Source organism: Saccoglossus kowalevskii, chromosome 14 (assembly GCF_978046115.1).
Source record: "Saccoglossus kowalevskii chromosome 14, keSacKowa6.1, whole genome shotgun sequence".
Taxonomy (NCBI): domain Eukaryota; kingdom Metazoa; phylum Hemichordata; class Enteropneusta; family Harrimaniidae; genus Saccoglossus; species Saccoglossus kowalevskii.
This window is the reverse complement of record NC_140654.1, coordinates 25,163,279-25,179,724: the sequence shown is the minus strand read 5'-3', so window position 1 is coordinate 25,179,724 and position 16,446 is coordinate 25,163,279. Positions and strand designations below refer to the sequence as shown.

At 35.5% G+C, this 16,446-nt stretch overlaps 2 long non-coding RNA genes across 2 annotated transcripts; one reads left to right on the top strand and one right to left on the bottom strand.

Moving 5' to 3' along the window:
* Positions 1 to 3,416: 3,416 nt before the first annotated feature.
* On the bottom strand, positions 3,417 to 5,093 carry LOC146734619 (uncharacterized). Its single transcript, XR_014931550.1, has 2 exons — positions 5,000 to 5,093; positions 3,417 to 3,588 (listed from the first exon to the last, which is right to left on the bottom strand). It is a non-coding gene; the product is annotated as an uncharacterized LOC146734619 (long non-coding RNA).
* Positions 5,094 to 7,012: 1,919 nt separating this feature from the next.
* Positions 7,013 to 12,552, top strand: LOC146734618 (uncharacterized). Its single transcript, XR_014931549.1, has 6 exons — positions 7,013 to 7,096; positions 7,201 to 7,289; positions 8,005 to 8,032; positions 8,136 to 8,158; positions 11,417 to 11,438; positions 12,373 to 12,552. It is a non-coding gene; the product is annotated as an uncharacterized LOC146734618 (long non-coding RNA).
* Positions 12,553 to 16,446: the final 3,894 nt, after the last annotated feature.

The window sequence follows — 16,446 nt, the reverse complement described above, 5'->3', positions numbered from 1 at the left end:
GCTGAACGAACTACAGGTCAACATACGCCAACATGTCGGTTGTTGCCACTATTTTGATCTCATCTTCTTATCACACTTCCTTCCACATAGTTACATGTTTATTTGTTATAGATTTAACGCTATGTTAACAATTTATCTCTTGCGAAAACAAGTATCAAACTATTTTTCATGTTTGATCAGTTGTTGGTTTGTATTATTGTATATACAACTTGTCGACAATTTTGAATAACTTTGATATGTACTGGATTCAGTTTTGTTGTGACATTCAAAAAATGTTATATAGTCTTGACTATGTTGATTTCCAGGGAGTGAGTCATGTGTCATGTGTCAAACCGAATTGTCGGGATTCTAATGCATCGATGGGAACCTATCCGACGCAAGTGTATTTACACAAATGTGATAGCCACGTTTGCGGTGCGTGGTAATTGACGAAAACAGGATAGCAACGGCTGTGTGTAAGTTGACAATGCCTTGACGAGATGAATATGGTAGAGATACATCGACATAATGAACAACCAGCATGTCGAATATCGAAATTCGATGGTGAAATGACTGAATCGATGATATGCGCGGGATATTTAGATGTCGATGAAATAGATACGTGATATGTAAGTACCCATCCACAGATGTTTCGCTTCAAAAATTGTGAGCAGACAAGTAAAACAATTCAACTCATAAGAGATATTTGAGTACGTATGTGACTTGAAATCGCTCACAGTCATCATGCCTCGTTGACTATTGCATCGTAAACAGCGTGTGAAATAAACACAAAAACAATGGCGATAACATTATCAGTATATACAGGAGCCGAAATGTAATGTAAAAAGTAAATTAACACATGCCCCCGCATGCTAATTTTCTCTTACATCAACTATTTCAGGGCGACAGTGGTGATACATTGGTGTGCCAAAAATCTGACGTATAACTCATAGAAGATCTTGGAATAATGCAATAATGGCAAAAGGTATGACTGCACAATATATTGTAAGGCATATTGCACTGGATGTCTCTAACCGAAATGTTTCAAATTTGGCCTCTAGATTATACCTTGGAGATTATATGCTAATTGTGTTAATGTCTTTAATAAATACATATTTAGATATATAGCTTCAGAAAACATCTTCACCTTCCGAGGTCTTATGCGAGCATGTTTTAAACTGACGAGGATGATTGAATGATAGAAAATATATATCAGTAAAAGCTGCTCGAACTTGTTGGTATAGTGGGAATGAGAGTTCAAAAAGAGATATTTGCACGCATATGGACAATATAACGTAAGCAATGGAACTTAATTGAATTTTATGCCGTACACCATGTTCACCATGCAATTCGCGTGTAACTTTGCCATTAAAGTTCAGTGTTAGGTATGAATGGATTAGCGCCATACACGGCGACATTCAATATACCAGGGTTTCAATCTAGTATAGTGAATCAATTGCAGCTGATAGATACATTTGATACAACTCGGTTAAACCACATAATTGATAACAATAAACAACTCAGGCCCATCAAGTCTTAGCTGTGTAGATGAGTTGGCTACATACCTTTATCTAAGAAACTGAGAAGTGTTCGCAGCTTCCTTCATTAGCCCTGCATTTAGATTAGATGGAAAGCAAGTAAGTATGTATAACCACACAGTATTTGATAACTCTTCATAACAAAATTTTCAGCTAATTTGTGAGCTTGCTCCGTTAACAAAACACTGGTCATGGTTACATGTCCTTGCCAAAATTTGGAATGGTTGATTCCAAGATAACTCATAAAATTGACGATACATAGTGCATTTTGCCACAGAAGTCATATTCATGTTTGAGACTACACATGACAGGGCTGTGTGGCCATCTCTCTGTCAAATGGCAATTTGTAATGCGCTATCCTGGCGTCAACCAGGCCCGGTCGAACACAAGCACCTGCGGACCTTAACCAAGGTTCCCCAAAGTCGCATTCGTTAGTGAATGAATCTCGGCCAGTGGAATTGGCCTTCCCATTGAGTCTGTGGCACACTCACCCAGGGTAGGGGTCGACCATTTGATGTTCAGCCTAAGGTAGGATTTGAACTTGGGTCTACCAATCATGAGTCTGATGCGACAACCACTATGCTACCAGTGATCGATTTGATTTCATTTATGTTATACAGTTCATACGCCCACATCAAACTTTTGAACAGCTTCTACAGTGGTACGGAAGTATTCTTCACCCTATCTCCGTAAGTGAATTCAATCTACTTACTATTTGGAATTAGCCGATGTATAGTTTACTATCACGAATAAGAATTTTATAAATGTATAAAATACATTTTATTATTATATCTGTCACCGTAACGCCATAGATTACATGACGTAATTTTGCGGTATTTTGCGGGGTATTTTCATCCTACCATATTAGGAAATGCGAATTCCAAATATGGAATGATGATGCGGGTAAGCGTCCTCTAATAATAAAAACAAATATGGCTGCAACCAGGGTTTGACCGCACTTCACACAAAAAAGTTTGCTGATTCTGTTCTGATTTCGGCATTCCCATGACGTATCCTTGGAAGGAAAAAATGTATAGTAATAATGTTATTACGAGAATACCTCAAAGTATACACTAAGACAGTACGCCGGCGCATCGACCTCCACAGCGCATCGGTCGATACTTCCGCTGTACTGTTTTCGTTCATACTTTGAGGTATCCTGGTAATAACCTCATATTGTACTTCGAAATTCATCAACAATATTCCAGTTAGCTTCCATGTTCTGCTGTAGAAGTATTATCATGACATAGTGGCATAGTCTTGTACATTAATTCAAACGAAATATTATATGTAGAAAAAATCATTATCACCTCTCTTTAAAATTTCAACTCTCCTTTGATCATTTTATATATATATTCGATTTCTCGCTGAAACAGACATGTGCATTTCGTCGTGGGTGCAAGCTGAATTAGAATTGTACTGGTATGAGTTGTCAAGGCAATGTATATATTATTATATTTAAAATAAACAACGGGTCAATGAGTCTGTCAATCACACCACTCAAACGACAATGTTAGGTATGAATTGATTAGCGCCATACACGGCGACTTTCAATCTACCAGGATTTCAATCAAGTATAGTGAAGCAGTTGCAGTTGATATATACATTTGATACAATTCGGTTCAACGATATAGTTGATAGCATTAAACAACCCAGGCACATCAAGTTTTAGCTGTGTAGATGAGTTTGCGACATACCTTTATCTAAGAAATGTTCGCACCTTCCTTCATTTGCGCTGCATTTAGGTTAGATGGAAAGCAGACAAGTATTATATAACCACGCAGTATTTGATAATTCGTCATTACAAAAATCATGCGTTCGCTTGCTCCGTTAACACAACACTGGTCATGGTTACATGTGCTTGCCAACATTTGGAATGGTTGATTACAAGACTATTCATTAAATTGACAACATATCATTGTTGTATATAAACTTGTAACATAGACTATGATCACCGTGGTGATATGCAAGATGTCGGCATTTGATTTCATTTATGTTATACAGTTCATATGTTCACATCATACTTTTGAACAGCTTCTACAGTGGTACGGAAGTATTCTTCACCCCATCTCTGTAAATAAGAATTGTATTAATGTAAAAAATACATTTTATTATTATACATCTGTCACCGTAACGCCATAAATTACAGCATGCCGTAATTTCGCGGTATTTTGCGGGGTATTTTCATCCTACCATATTAGGAAATGCGAATTCCAAATATGGAATGATTACGCGGGTAAGCGTCCTTTAATAATAAAAACAAATATGGCTGCAACCAGGGTTTGACCGCACTCCACACAAAGAAGTTTGCTGATTTAATTTCGGCATTCCTATGACGTATCCTTGGAAGGAAAAAATGTATAGCAATAAGGTTATTACAAGGATACCTCAAAGTATGCACTAAGACAGTACGCAGTCGCATCGACCTCTACAGCGCATCGGTCGATATTTCCGAAAATATTGTAAGTAGAAAAAAATCACCTCGTTTTAAAATTTCAACGCTCTTTTGATCATTTTTATATATAATCGATTTCACACTGAAGCATACATATAAATTTCGTCGTGGGTGCAAGCTGAATTAGAATTTTACTGGTATGAGTTGTCAAGACAATATATATATATAAATATATTATTATATTTAAAATAAACAACGGGTCAATGAGTCTGTTAATCACACCACTCAGACAACAATATATATTATTCACTAAACAGTAGAATGTTATATATTTTGGAATCAGTGATAAGTAAACATAATGTATTTAATCGAACATATGGGTGCAATGATGTGGTCAACAATTACATGAAATACTCTTCACCATGCCAACTTCCCAGAGAAATAATTAAAACCTGCATGGGTGAATCACCAGTTTAACAGATAAAAAATAATGAGTACATGTTTTGCGCTTGGCAGAAGATTTTTCGAGAACGATTTGGAAGTAATAGTACAAACTACCAAAAAAGTATACTCTAACATCAGTGTGAGCAGACAATGTATAGTATGTAGCAGGCAGGTTGCCATCCACATTGAAGAAGTAAAACTCAGATGATTGTTTTCACGCTGCATATTTTGAGGTGTCCTTGAAACAACTTATTATATATCTTTTCTTTCCAAGGATACATCATGGGAATGTCGAAATCCAAAAAGTTTAGAACAGAATCTGCGAGCTTCTTTGTGTGGAGTCCAGTCAAACCATTGTGGCAGCCATGTTTGTTTTTAAGGAGACGCTTACGCGCGTAATTATTCCATATTTTAAATTCGCATTTTCTTATAATACCACAAAATTACGGCACGCTGTAACTTATGGCGTTACGGTGAGAGATGTGTAATAATACCATTTAATAGTGACATGTCGAAATGGTCAGACACACTAAACTGCGTCCTGACATTAATAATTTCCGCATTTTCATCACACAATGGAACACCGTTGTTCTTTGTTTAGTATTTCATACTGATAATCACAATACAAGCCAAGAAGACCAACCTGCCGCAAGTCCCCTTGCGTTGACAAGAGTTTCCATTTTATCATCATGTAATGTCTGCTGTTACCTTGAATGGCTTTGGTTAGAAATATTTATTACTGACATCGTTTGTACAGTGTGCTAGGGGAGCATTTGCTCTGTCTGACTATTTTGTGCATTTTTAAGTTGCGCTGGGCGGCGTAGAATTCGTTATATTGCATGTGTGCTATATACATAAGCTACATTTATAATTTATCTTGAAAGCTAGTTATGGTGACAAGGGATCTAACTGTCATACTTGTATTCATTTTTGGAGATATATATGTTCTGATCAAGTATAGTGGCTGTTAAAGAATACGAACACCCAAAATCAGTACCTGCAGAAGAAATAGTCGCCCCGTACTTTAGATGTGTGCACGGCCGACTCAATGGGGGATCGTATCTTAAGATCTTAGTTGTGTGATGGTAACGCATTAATAAATAAATTAACTTGGTAAGATTTGAATAAGCCATGTTCGTTAGGTAGTGTGATTAGAGAGTTAGACTTTAGTTTGTTCGTGATTCAAAAATGCCTCTATTATTGATCCATTATTCATTCTTAAAAAAAAAATACTTATTCAATTGTAGTCTTTAACAATTACACAACTTGTCTATTCAAATAGTTTTCTTCTCTGTGTTTTAGCGGACCAAGTCCGTAGAAGTGTGTCTTGTACCATTGCATATATATTTTTATGCAAACACACAATAAGTTTAAGCATGGTTTCTATTCAGCTAGTCTCGTGAACATGCATATTACTAATAGGAAAACCTTATATTCTATACCAACATTCGCCACTATGGTTCATAAGTACTGCGTTTGGACTAGAAAAAGAAATGACCTGGTATTGTATATAGCATTAATTTCCCCACTGTCTTTCTGTCACTGATAAAACACAAAGTTAGATAACTGAAAACAATGTATTTATAGTTCGAGCTACACATAATTCTATAGAGAATGCATTATTTGAATAATAAATTTATTTTCCCATTGTTACATTTCAACCACATTACCATCTGTTCATAACTTATTCTATGCATATTTACTATATTCAATCTTTAAGCCATTTATTCTGTCACACGTTCGTGTATAAATCATTTCAAATCTCAAAGGGTGAAACAAACCATATCAGCCCACGCATTTTCGATAGTGTCATTGTCTATGAGAGTCGTTAATCAGCAATTGCCTCCAAAAGTGGGTCGAAAAGACAAATAAGTATTACAACAACAAACCTAATTAATCTCTAATCTGTCTCGACCCAAATTTGCATAGATTTCAAAACACTGTGTATGCATTGAACCTCCAAATCAATCGCAATTGTGACAAATTACCGAGTGACCCTACAGTTTGTGATTGAGAACATGTATTAAACACCATATGTATGAGATCATGTTACTGGTACATGTGGAACACTTTTATTTCTAAAGCTGAAATCTTATGTTGTCAAACTTTATGCTTGTCAGTCACGTGACTAAATCACGCATATATATATTCATATATATGCGTTATATATTTATATTCAGTGAAAGACGCCAATAGTGGTCGAATAGCGAAATGAAGTTTGTCCCTGTTCATACTTACTTCTGGTCAATACCTTGAAAAGACATGTAAGCAGAACATTACATCAAATTTATATTTTAACACATGAAAGAAGTAGGTAGGTACTTTATATATTTATTAGTTAAGCGTGCATACTTTGTGAGGCTGCCGATATATATATATATATATATTCAATTCTTTTATATACGTGGCATGTTTTGGGTACAAGCAGTATCATTATAACTTCCTGGACACTGTTGCGAAAAATACATAGATCTTACTTACGTTATGATTTCTGAATGAATTGTATTAGCATGTGTAGCATGTATTAGATATGTACACACCCAAAAACGGTGAAAAGTAAATATGCAAATTTAATATTGAAAACAGAAAGCGAACACGCATACATTATTTTGACAACGAATGACGTAAAACACGCCCATATGCATAATCATCGAAATAGCACAGATTACCAGTATTAGCATTTCTGTCTACCTATCACACAGGAGTGGTATCAGTGTTGGCACATCACATATTGAAGCAAGTAAGGTGATGAATTGTTTTGTTGTGTATAACATTATTGTTTAATAATGACGAGAATACCTAAACTGCAGCATACTAATCGTACTGTTTTTTTTATAATTTTAGCATTTACACCAAACATGCGAACATTGTTGATCTTCGCTTTAGTATTCATACTGGTAATCACTATACAAAATGAAGAAATCCAAGCAGCTGTAAGTTCACTGTAGTTGACCATATTTTCCATTGTATCATGTATATACATCCACTGTTTAGTTAGGAATAATAAAATAATTGTTTGCTTATAAAACCTGGAGCCAAGTTGGCCTCTCGGGCTTGTCAGCATGATATGTTTGATTATAGCCTAATTATTCTTTTAATATTTTGATTAAATATTACACTGAATGGTGTCGGGTCTAACTTTAGCATTGTGTTTTTCCTATGTCTAGTTATCAAATACTGAATAATGATTAAACTTTTACACTCAATAATTGCCTAACTATTCATTTAATATTGACATCGTTTGTACAGTGTGCTAAGGCAGATTGTGCTGTCTGACATTTTTTTTGATATGCTGGGTGTGGGCGTGGCACATGTTGTATTATTGTGTGTGTCCTATAATAATATAGTATTTATGTACTTCATCTTAGAGAATTCTCACATATATCTTCAACAGAATGGCTAGTTTTGATAAGAAATTGCAGAATATCTTGTTTCAACGTTTACAATAGCCATCTCCATTCATCAATGTGTTCAAGTCTTCTCCAAACATAGTAATGCAAAACTCAGGTCCCGATAATAAACTAAAATGCTATCATTGAGTCAGCTAATAATGAATACCATTGTTACTCATTTTTACCCTCATTAAATTTGTTAAATCCATGAATAAATTTTGGTATAATTATTATCAGAACATTTTTTTTTCAACAGGACGCGAACGGCGATAATTTGGATCAAGGTTAGTTAATTTATTAATTAATTTATTCTATTTAATTAAAAAATGTTAATGACAGTTATTTTGAGCTTAATAATTTTTGTAACTTGTATCATTTTCGATATAGACGAGTTGGAATGGGAATTACAGGTACGTCAAGTATAATATTTCTCTATACCATATTATATATTTAGTTTATTCTGCACGTATTTCACATGCTCAAAAATAATCTTATTATTATGTCATTTGAAAGTCATTAAATCTTTGTGAGCCTTCCATACCACGCTATGTCAATAGCATATGTTTTTTTCCAACAGAATAATAATATTATAAGCATGGTACACGTACTTATAATGTAGAATGTTAAGCTGAAACAAAGCCGATAGTTACCAATAAAACAAGTCCACACTTTAGCACGAGTCCACGTAAATAGCGTTCGTTTCTATGTATATAATTGTTCTCAACTGACTACAAGGCGAGAATAATGCCATGATTTCATTTGTTTTCCATCTGGTGGAGGATAAGATCAGTGGGTGTGGTGGATTGCCCCTCATAACTTGGACACCAGCAATCATAGCAGCGAATGCTGAAACCCCCCTGTGGAGTATGTGTAGTGCATACGGCTGTGTATCTGTTGCAGATAGTTGTCTTTTTAAACATGCTAATAAGTGTTACCATTTTGCCTACCTGGTGGTAGGCAAAGGTTGATACATAATGAGGGGATTAAATAATACGAATCATGTTGCAATAGGCTCTAACTGAATCATCACATGATTGAAGTAGTCTAGAAAGCATTGGTATGCACAAAGTCATGACGTTGTTGCGTTTTGGTCCACTGTGTATGAAAAAGCAGGTCCTATACGTAGAATCTTATTTCAGACCATTTCATTTGTTCATGGGCTGGGAATTCATGTTGAAGTGGTGGCACAATGTTTGATTTTCGAAGCAATGACAATAAACCGATGGTTAAGCATAGCAAAACGGTGGTATCTAAACTCATTATCCAGATGTAAGAGGTGCTTAAAAGTAAATAAATGTTCTAGAGAAAAAAGCAATGTAATTTTAATTAACTATTTTGCAGAACGAAACGGAAACGGACAGGAATTTCAACTCTCAAGTTGTCAAATTGTATGCTTGTTGTCAGCCACGTGACTAAATCACCCATTGTAAAGGGCAGGACATAAATAATAATTGAGGAGCGCCATTGGCGGTTAATAGGCAAAATGAAATTCGGAAACGCTTACAACAAATGAATATCAACACGTTTACCGATACTTACCAACATAGACGGCTGCACGAAATTTTGCATGAGGGGCGAGATCAGCTCACCAACCTTGCGCCGAAGGCGTGACCTTACTAGAGGGTCCGAGAGCATACTCTCCTTAAGAATTTTGAAATATAGACCCTCTGAAACGCTATTTCCTGCATTTTGAGGGGCAAATTTTGCTGGCACGGTAGGTTTCAGCATGAATTTTGAGAGGCGCCCCCCAACTGTTTTTCGAGGGGGCAACCCCTGTGCCGCCACCACTGGCCAATAACAAAAAGTAAAACCTTTCAGACCGTGTGCCCCATCTGAACATTGTATGTTTCATTCTAAAAGGACATATGATGTAACCGGATGACAGTTGAGGTGCACTGTACGGGATGTGTAACAAGAATATCACAACCCAAATTAGCATTTTAGCACAAAAATAGCAGGTATATACCGAGTATAACTATTGAAGCGTACATGATTTTGTGAGGCCGTCTACTTCATTTAATACATCTATTTAATTTAATTTAACTTAATAAAGCCATGATTGGATACAAGAAGTATCAACACTTTTCATTTCTTGACCTCATTTCCTAGATACTTCCAGCACGAATACCTAGCTTTAAAATATCGTTTATGTTATTCAGATAATTTTCTTTTGCATTAAAATGTATACTAATTGTGTATGTAAATGTATATCTATCACAAGAAGGATCGTCGTCGCATTCTAATGACTCACTATTTAATGAATTAGAAAATGATTACGCACATTATTTACAGACGAATAAGATTACCGTTGTTTAATATGCGGTAAATTTAACTGCGAAAGACCATTTATATTTTTAAATAATTCACATGTACCATTTGATGGTGACATTATTACTGACTATTTTTACCACCCAGACAATCAAGCAATTTGGGCACTGCTTCCTAGAGTTATGTAAAACATCTGGTTTAGCTATCAGGAATAGACGATTTTACATGTTGGAAAGCAAATATCAGCAGTTTTGTTGATTATTTATAGCTACATTGTAATTTCCCAGTAATGAAATCAATTGTAGATTTACATATAGATATTATAAAGGAATCTGATTACGAACTGGTAGTATTCAGTGTTAAAACACGTACCGGTGGCATAGTCTTACTGAAGACTTTCTGTAGACATTACGTAATGACAAGAGGTGTAATTTAAGGTTGATTTGGAATTATCGGTTTGGTGACGCCTTTATTTCCTTTCTTGAATAGTGAACGCGCCGTTCACATGACAATTGTAGCTTTGACGTCACTAAAATCGATACTCCTATATACTGCAGCATATAAATGCAACACGTAAATTCCGTAAAACCATAAAAAATTAGACTGTATATGTGAAAGTAAAAGAACAAGAACATTAAATGAATTTAAACGAACCAGAACTCAAGAGTCGCTTGCTGTTCTAATGCAAAGCAAGTTATCACCAACTACTCAAAACTAAGGAATAATAGTTCGAAAATAGAGAAATATATAAGCTAATATAGAAGGATTAAGTCAACCGAATTCGCAGACATCTGCTCCCTTCTTAATATTGATCAGCCAGGTCAGTTTTAATATCACCAGTCAGGAATAATTTGGTTATTTTCAAAAAAGTATTAAATGTTGTTTAAGAAGAAGACTTACTCAATACTGTATGCACATTGATCAGCTAAAAATTAAATTACGTATACATGAGTCTCTAAAACGATACGTCATTGAGTTGTTGAACAAATGCCCGCGTGATTTCTATGAACATTAATTAACAAATTACTATTAGCTGGCTTTTTCCCGAATGACTGGGTGAACGGTTTGATAATAATACACCTACAAAAGAAGAGGGATCGATGTTATAACTATTGAGGGGTTAAGTTACTGTCATTCTTAGGTACAAGATTTTCAACCTTTATTTACAATGGATAAAACACGTGGGTTCTGTAAAAAATTCTTAAAATTAAAATCAAGCTGGGTTTCGCAAATCATATTTTTCATTCCGGGCGAGATTATATTTTTTGTAGCACTACTATTTTGTAAGCATTCATCACAAGCGGGAATGTATTTGTTTAAGTAGGCTATATTTCATTCAGTCGAATAATGGCGCTCAGACTAATCTCAATTTTTTTTTTCTCATACTTTTCGTGGAACAGAAACTTGATGAAGTTGGTTCTGGTAAGTAGCTGTTCGCAGCATGAATGTACGTGTGATAATAACGAGAATTGGTGAATATATTTGATTTGATGTGAAGGTACTTTTATTATAGACATGTGGTTAATATTTAACTGTTACGTTAAAACCCAAAAAAATACAAAAACAAATATGAACGAACATCTAGGTGACATACCGTAACAACTATGCCACAGTACATTGCCTTATTTTACTTTCATGTACAGATATCGCAAACTCTTTGTAATTAATTATTATGAGTAGCATGTCCTCTTTAGCCGAGGTTAATATAATTTCACAATCAATCCTTTAACACGAAGTTCCTGATGTTTATTAGAATTAATTCGCCTGTCTTTAATTGAAAGAAACCCTTATTTTGTATTTCAATGATTCGATTCATATCTCAGCAAGCCTCTTACTGATTGGTATCCTGTCTGAAAATGTACTGAGAATCTATAACATTTATAAATATTTAATTAGTCCGAAATATGCAATCCCAGACATATAGTCGATTGGTACTAGTTTCCCTATCTGAAAATTTGCTGTAAAAAAGTCAATTACTTTTGAAGTAAATTAAGAAATAATTTTCGGATCAACGTCTCTACCAATATTGAAGTTTGTCTTGTTTGTTTGTTATGACAACCATGTATGAATTTTCGGATGTTTTTGCGTTGTAAATGAAAAATTCACGAAACTGCTTTCCCACAAGTGTCAAGGGCATTCCCTCTTAGATGTTTCATAATAATCTGTCTATAACATTTTCTTAGCTCTAACTTTCTTTTACTTATCTTCTAATAAAAAAAATGTCAAAATAACAAACTATGCGATCTAAAACATGACCTACTGGGCGGGGGTCATAATGCATTCGAGACATCATTTTTGCTCCACTTGTATTCACACTCATTCTGTTTACATTTGTTTATTTTTTTTGTTTTATTAGTGGCAGCGAGACAACTTGACGGAAGATAATACTACACATTAAATTGGACCATTCCATTTCCAGTTCAAACGAGCCACTCATGAACTCTAGTCGTAAACATTGTCATAGCGTTTTGGTTTATTCTATTCAGCAATATGTACAAATCATGAGATGATATGAATAAATAGAATATATTAAAAACAGCGTCCGGATAACTTTCGGAAATTCCGTCGCGTTTCGGAAAGATTTAATTTTCACAACTTTTGAATATTTATTCATACTTTTAGGCTAGTGAGGAGGTTATAATAATTTTTCATTTCACTTTAACTCTGTTTTTGTCACCCCTCAGACCCCTTTGAAAAGTCACTTCTGGCCATTGTAATGGCCACTATCTTTTTAATGGCCAGAATACCAACCAGAAATTTTTTAATGGTCAAAATATTGGCCAGTATTTTCAAACTGGTAGTTATAATGACCACTATTTTTACACTGGTCAGAATAATAGTAATTTTTTATTTAATGATGGAGTGGGTGACAATCTATTTTTTTAATGGGTATTATAATGATCATTTTATTTTTCATTACATGAATAAAATGGTCATTTTTTTTTTCATGTCACAGATATACCCGGTAATGGCACATGGGGATTGACAGCTCTCCTCTTTTTCCTCACTCGCTTCAGTTTGCTTCAATTTTAAGCCAGTACAATTGTAGGTAAATGTAAAATACAAGATTTTGAAAAATTTGAAATATGGAATTATATATCTTGAAAAAATATAACGTTTTGGATTAATTTGTTTTTAAAATCACAACAAATCATGCACTTGATACTGTTGACTTAATAATATATAGTATAATGCAATAGGTTATTGAACATAGAAGATGACCCGTTTTCAAAATTCTGTCTAGACCCTTATCACGGGTGCTAATGAAGTGTGTGCAAACATTGAGCCCAGGCTAATCACCCAAAATACCATTGTACTTGATGTCCATTTGAAAATTTAAGTATTATATTCATAACTATTCTTATTCATAACGATACTAAACTTGACAATCAATACAAGCACATTCTGTGACATTATTCTTGAGATAAAAATGGACTGACTGAATGAGACTCTGTACTACATCCTGTTCTTATAAAGGCAATATCCAGCATTTTAATACCTTGAACAAACAAACAAGACATTCACTACTGAACCTTTGAAAAGTGTGCAACCCCAAACATACTCAGCAACTGACTTTCCACCAAAAAAAGTCACATAAACAGCTGGTTACTCCAAAAAGTCACAGGGAGTTACTCCAAAAAGTCACATAAACAGCGAGTTATTAATCCGAAAAAAAGCCTGTCTTTATGAGTGGGGTTAAGCTCAAACATAAACAAAATTCCCATTTTAATAATGACAAAAAACTAAAGTTTAGTCTTCAAATACACCCAAACTATAACATTTTAAATTGAAATACTTAACCAGTAACTTTTCATAACATGTGTTATAAACTGTAGAAGTTTATGTTGAAGGGTTGATGGAAGGTGATTTTAAAGTGGCTAAGACACAGTCAACTAAAAAATACCCATGATGCTCTGCTTTATTTTTATATTTTGCTATTTTCTCTATTATGAATGGTTTAATGTGATATGAAAATTATCTGTGAAAATATTCCACGACTACTGCATGTGTACAAAACGGTGTTGGGTGGTTCAGTAAGTTATATGGGGGGGGGGGTCTAGCATAGAGCTCCATGTGTGTAGCTAGCTACTTAGCAGTAAATGGCATGTTTGTTTGTTCACGGTATTATAATGCTGCACAATAATAGTGTTCATGCTACATGAAGTACTAGCTAAGATTTTAGCTGATGTTTGCATTTTGACTAGACCCAATTGCATCCATGCATTGGGAGGGCCAGTCCTTAGCACGGGCTAAGGGGCGCTGTTTACGAACGCAAAATTTCTGCTGCTGACATGCATTCAAACTAAGGAGCGCCTGTTGTTAGTTCCACTACCAATGGTCCCAAACCATCCTCTCTGCCCTGCGGCTGCCATATTATCGGCCTTCCTCATTACCCCTGGCCCCCCTGAGAACCCAGCCTTTTGCTACCCCCCCCCACCCAGTCACTGCCCCACTTTTTACCAAGCGTCTTGTCTCCTTGCTGACACCTTTAGTGTCTGACATCTCACAATTTTCCACCCACAGCTTTCGGCGGGGAGGGGCCTCATGGGCATTACGGTCTGGTATCCCATCTGAGCTCATAAAATTGTTAGGTGATTGGAAAAGTGATGCTTTCCGTAAATATCTCCACCCCTCTTTTCCACTCCGTCTTGAAACATCACAGCGCTTTGCATCCAACCTCCCTCCTCACTAATGGTGTTTGGGTATTTTGGGGAATTTCATTCGTAGTGTTTTCGGTTTGTAGTACATACAACAGTTACCAGTGGTCTCCCCTGGATCAGCCTTACAAGTGATTTATATATCACCTTTGAACTGTCACCTTTGACATTTCCAACGCTAGTTGTTAAAGGGGCAGACCACTGATCTCATCAGAAGTAGTAATGTGAGTTTTTAGATTAGTAATAAATACCCCCTACTGTACCCAAACACCGTCTCTGTGTGTACTATTGTGCTGCCCCCCTCCTTAACAAACCCAGATTTAAATGCTACATGAAGTACTGGCTAAGATTTTAGCTGATGTTTGCATTTTGACTAGACCCAATTGCATCCATGCATTGGGAGGGCCAGTCCTTAGCACGGGCTAAGGGGCGCTGTTTACGAACGCAAAATTTCTGCTGCTGACATGTTTCATTCTAATTTATGAAGCGAAGTGCACTGGAACACGAGCGTAGACAGACAGATTTATTTGGATGCACAGGAACAGTATATAACGGCGTTACAGAATGCAGAGTTTTATTAGTGCATGTCGTAGACAGCGAACCAAATTGGCGTTGTTGTATGCTCTACTACAGCGACCCAATCAGTGTGGAAGCATGTACGGAGTAATTAATGACTGGTGGGATACTAGTAGACGACTTCCCCAGAAGTCGAAGATATGGTGTTTCGCATGCGCACACATGCCGTTTTGGAGTGTAACGTAAATTGCACATGTGATATTGCTTTTGAGTGTACCAATCAACATCACAAAAATTCCCTTCTAACAACTATCAGCAAACTAGTATCGGAAGCACCACAATGGTTTAAAAAAAAACAATTGAAAAAACTGGTGATGATATTAATGAAAAAAAATAAGCATTATAAATCAATAAAACATGGAAAAGGAATGAAAAAAAAATATTAAGGGAGAAAAATATATGGTGGTTGTTTCGATAATTTGTGGTTGGTTTATTTCGGTTAACAGTGTAGTTATAGAACTGTACCATTGCTGTTTAATTGTTTGTTCATAATTGCTGCCTCCCTTGGGAAACAAGTTTGGGTGTTCTTAGCCAGTGCACAGACCCTCAACACTGTGGCCTGTGCTATAACTGTTGGGCCCTCCTGTGAGTGAACACAATTGGGTATAGCTGATATACAAACATTTGGGATTAGCTTATTTCTTAGCCTGTACTTGGTCAAAGTCCCTCTTATGACTATGACTTGGTGTAGCCTGAAACCAGACTACTGTGGATTAGTGATGTTTTGTAATGGATTACCTCCCTGATGAGTACATTTAAATAACAATGGAAACTAGCATATCACTGGCAACACATACAAGGATTTTGGCAAATTTTCACCGTTTTGTATGAAACTATTTTTACAACAACATTAATGTTTTACAATAAATTATATCAAACATATGTATAATTTAGTAGTATTAAAACTTTTTAAGTTTTTTTGAATTAAGAATGCACCAATCTTACTAGGAATCTATTCAAATCTAACCTAATGTGTGCTATTAATAATGGCTCATCAAAGGTATTGAATTACTGAACACACATCTTTGCATAGTTTCCAAAACTAAAATATTATTTCATGCTCTGCCCCCTCTCATGTAACAGTTTGTTAAGAATACGTACATTATTTAAAATCATTTTAAAAATGCGACTGGAATGTCCAGGCCCAAACTTCTGCTGCTGCAACATCCGACCATTCCTGCATGTACATGCAATTG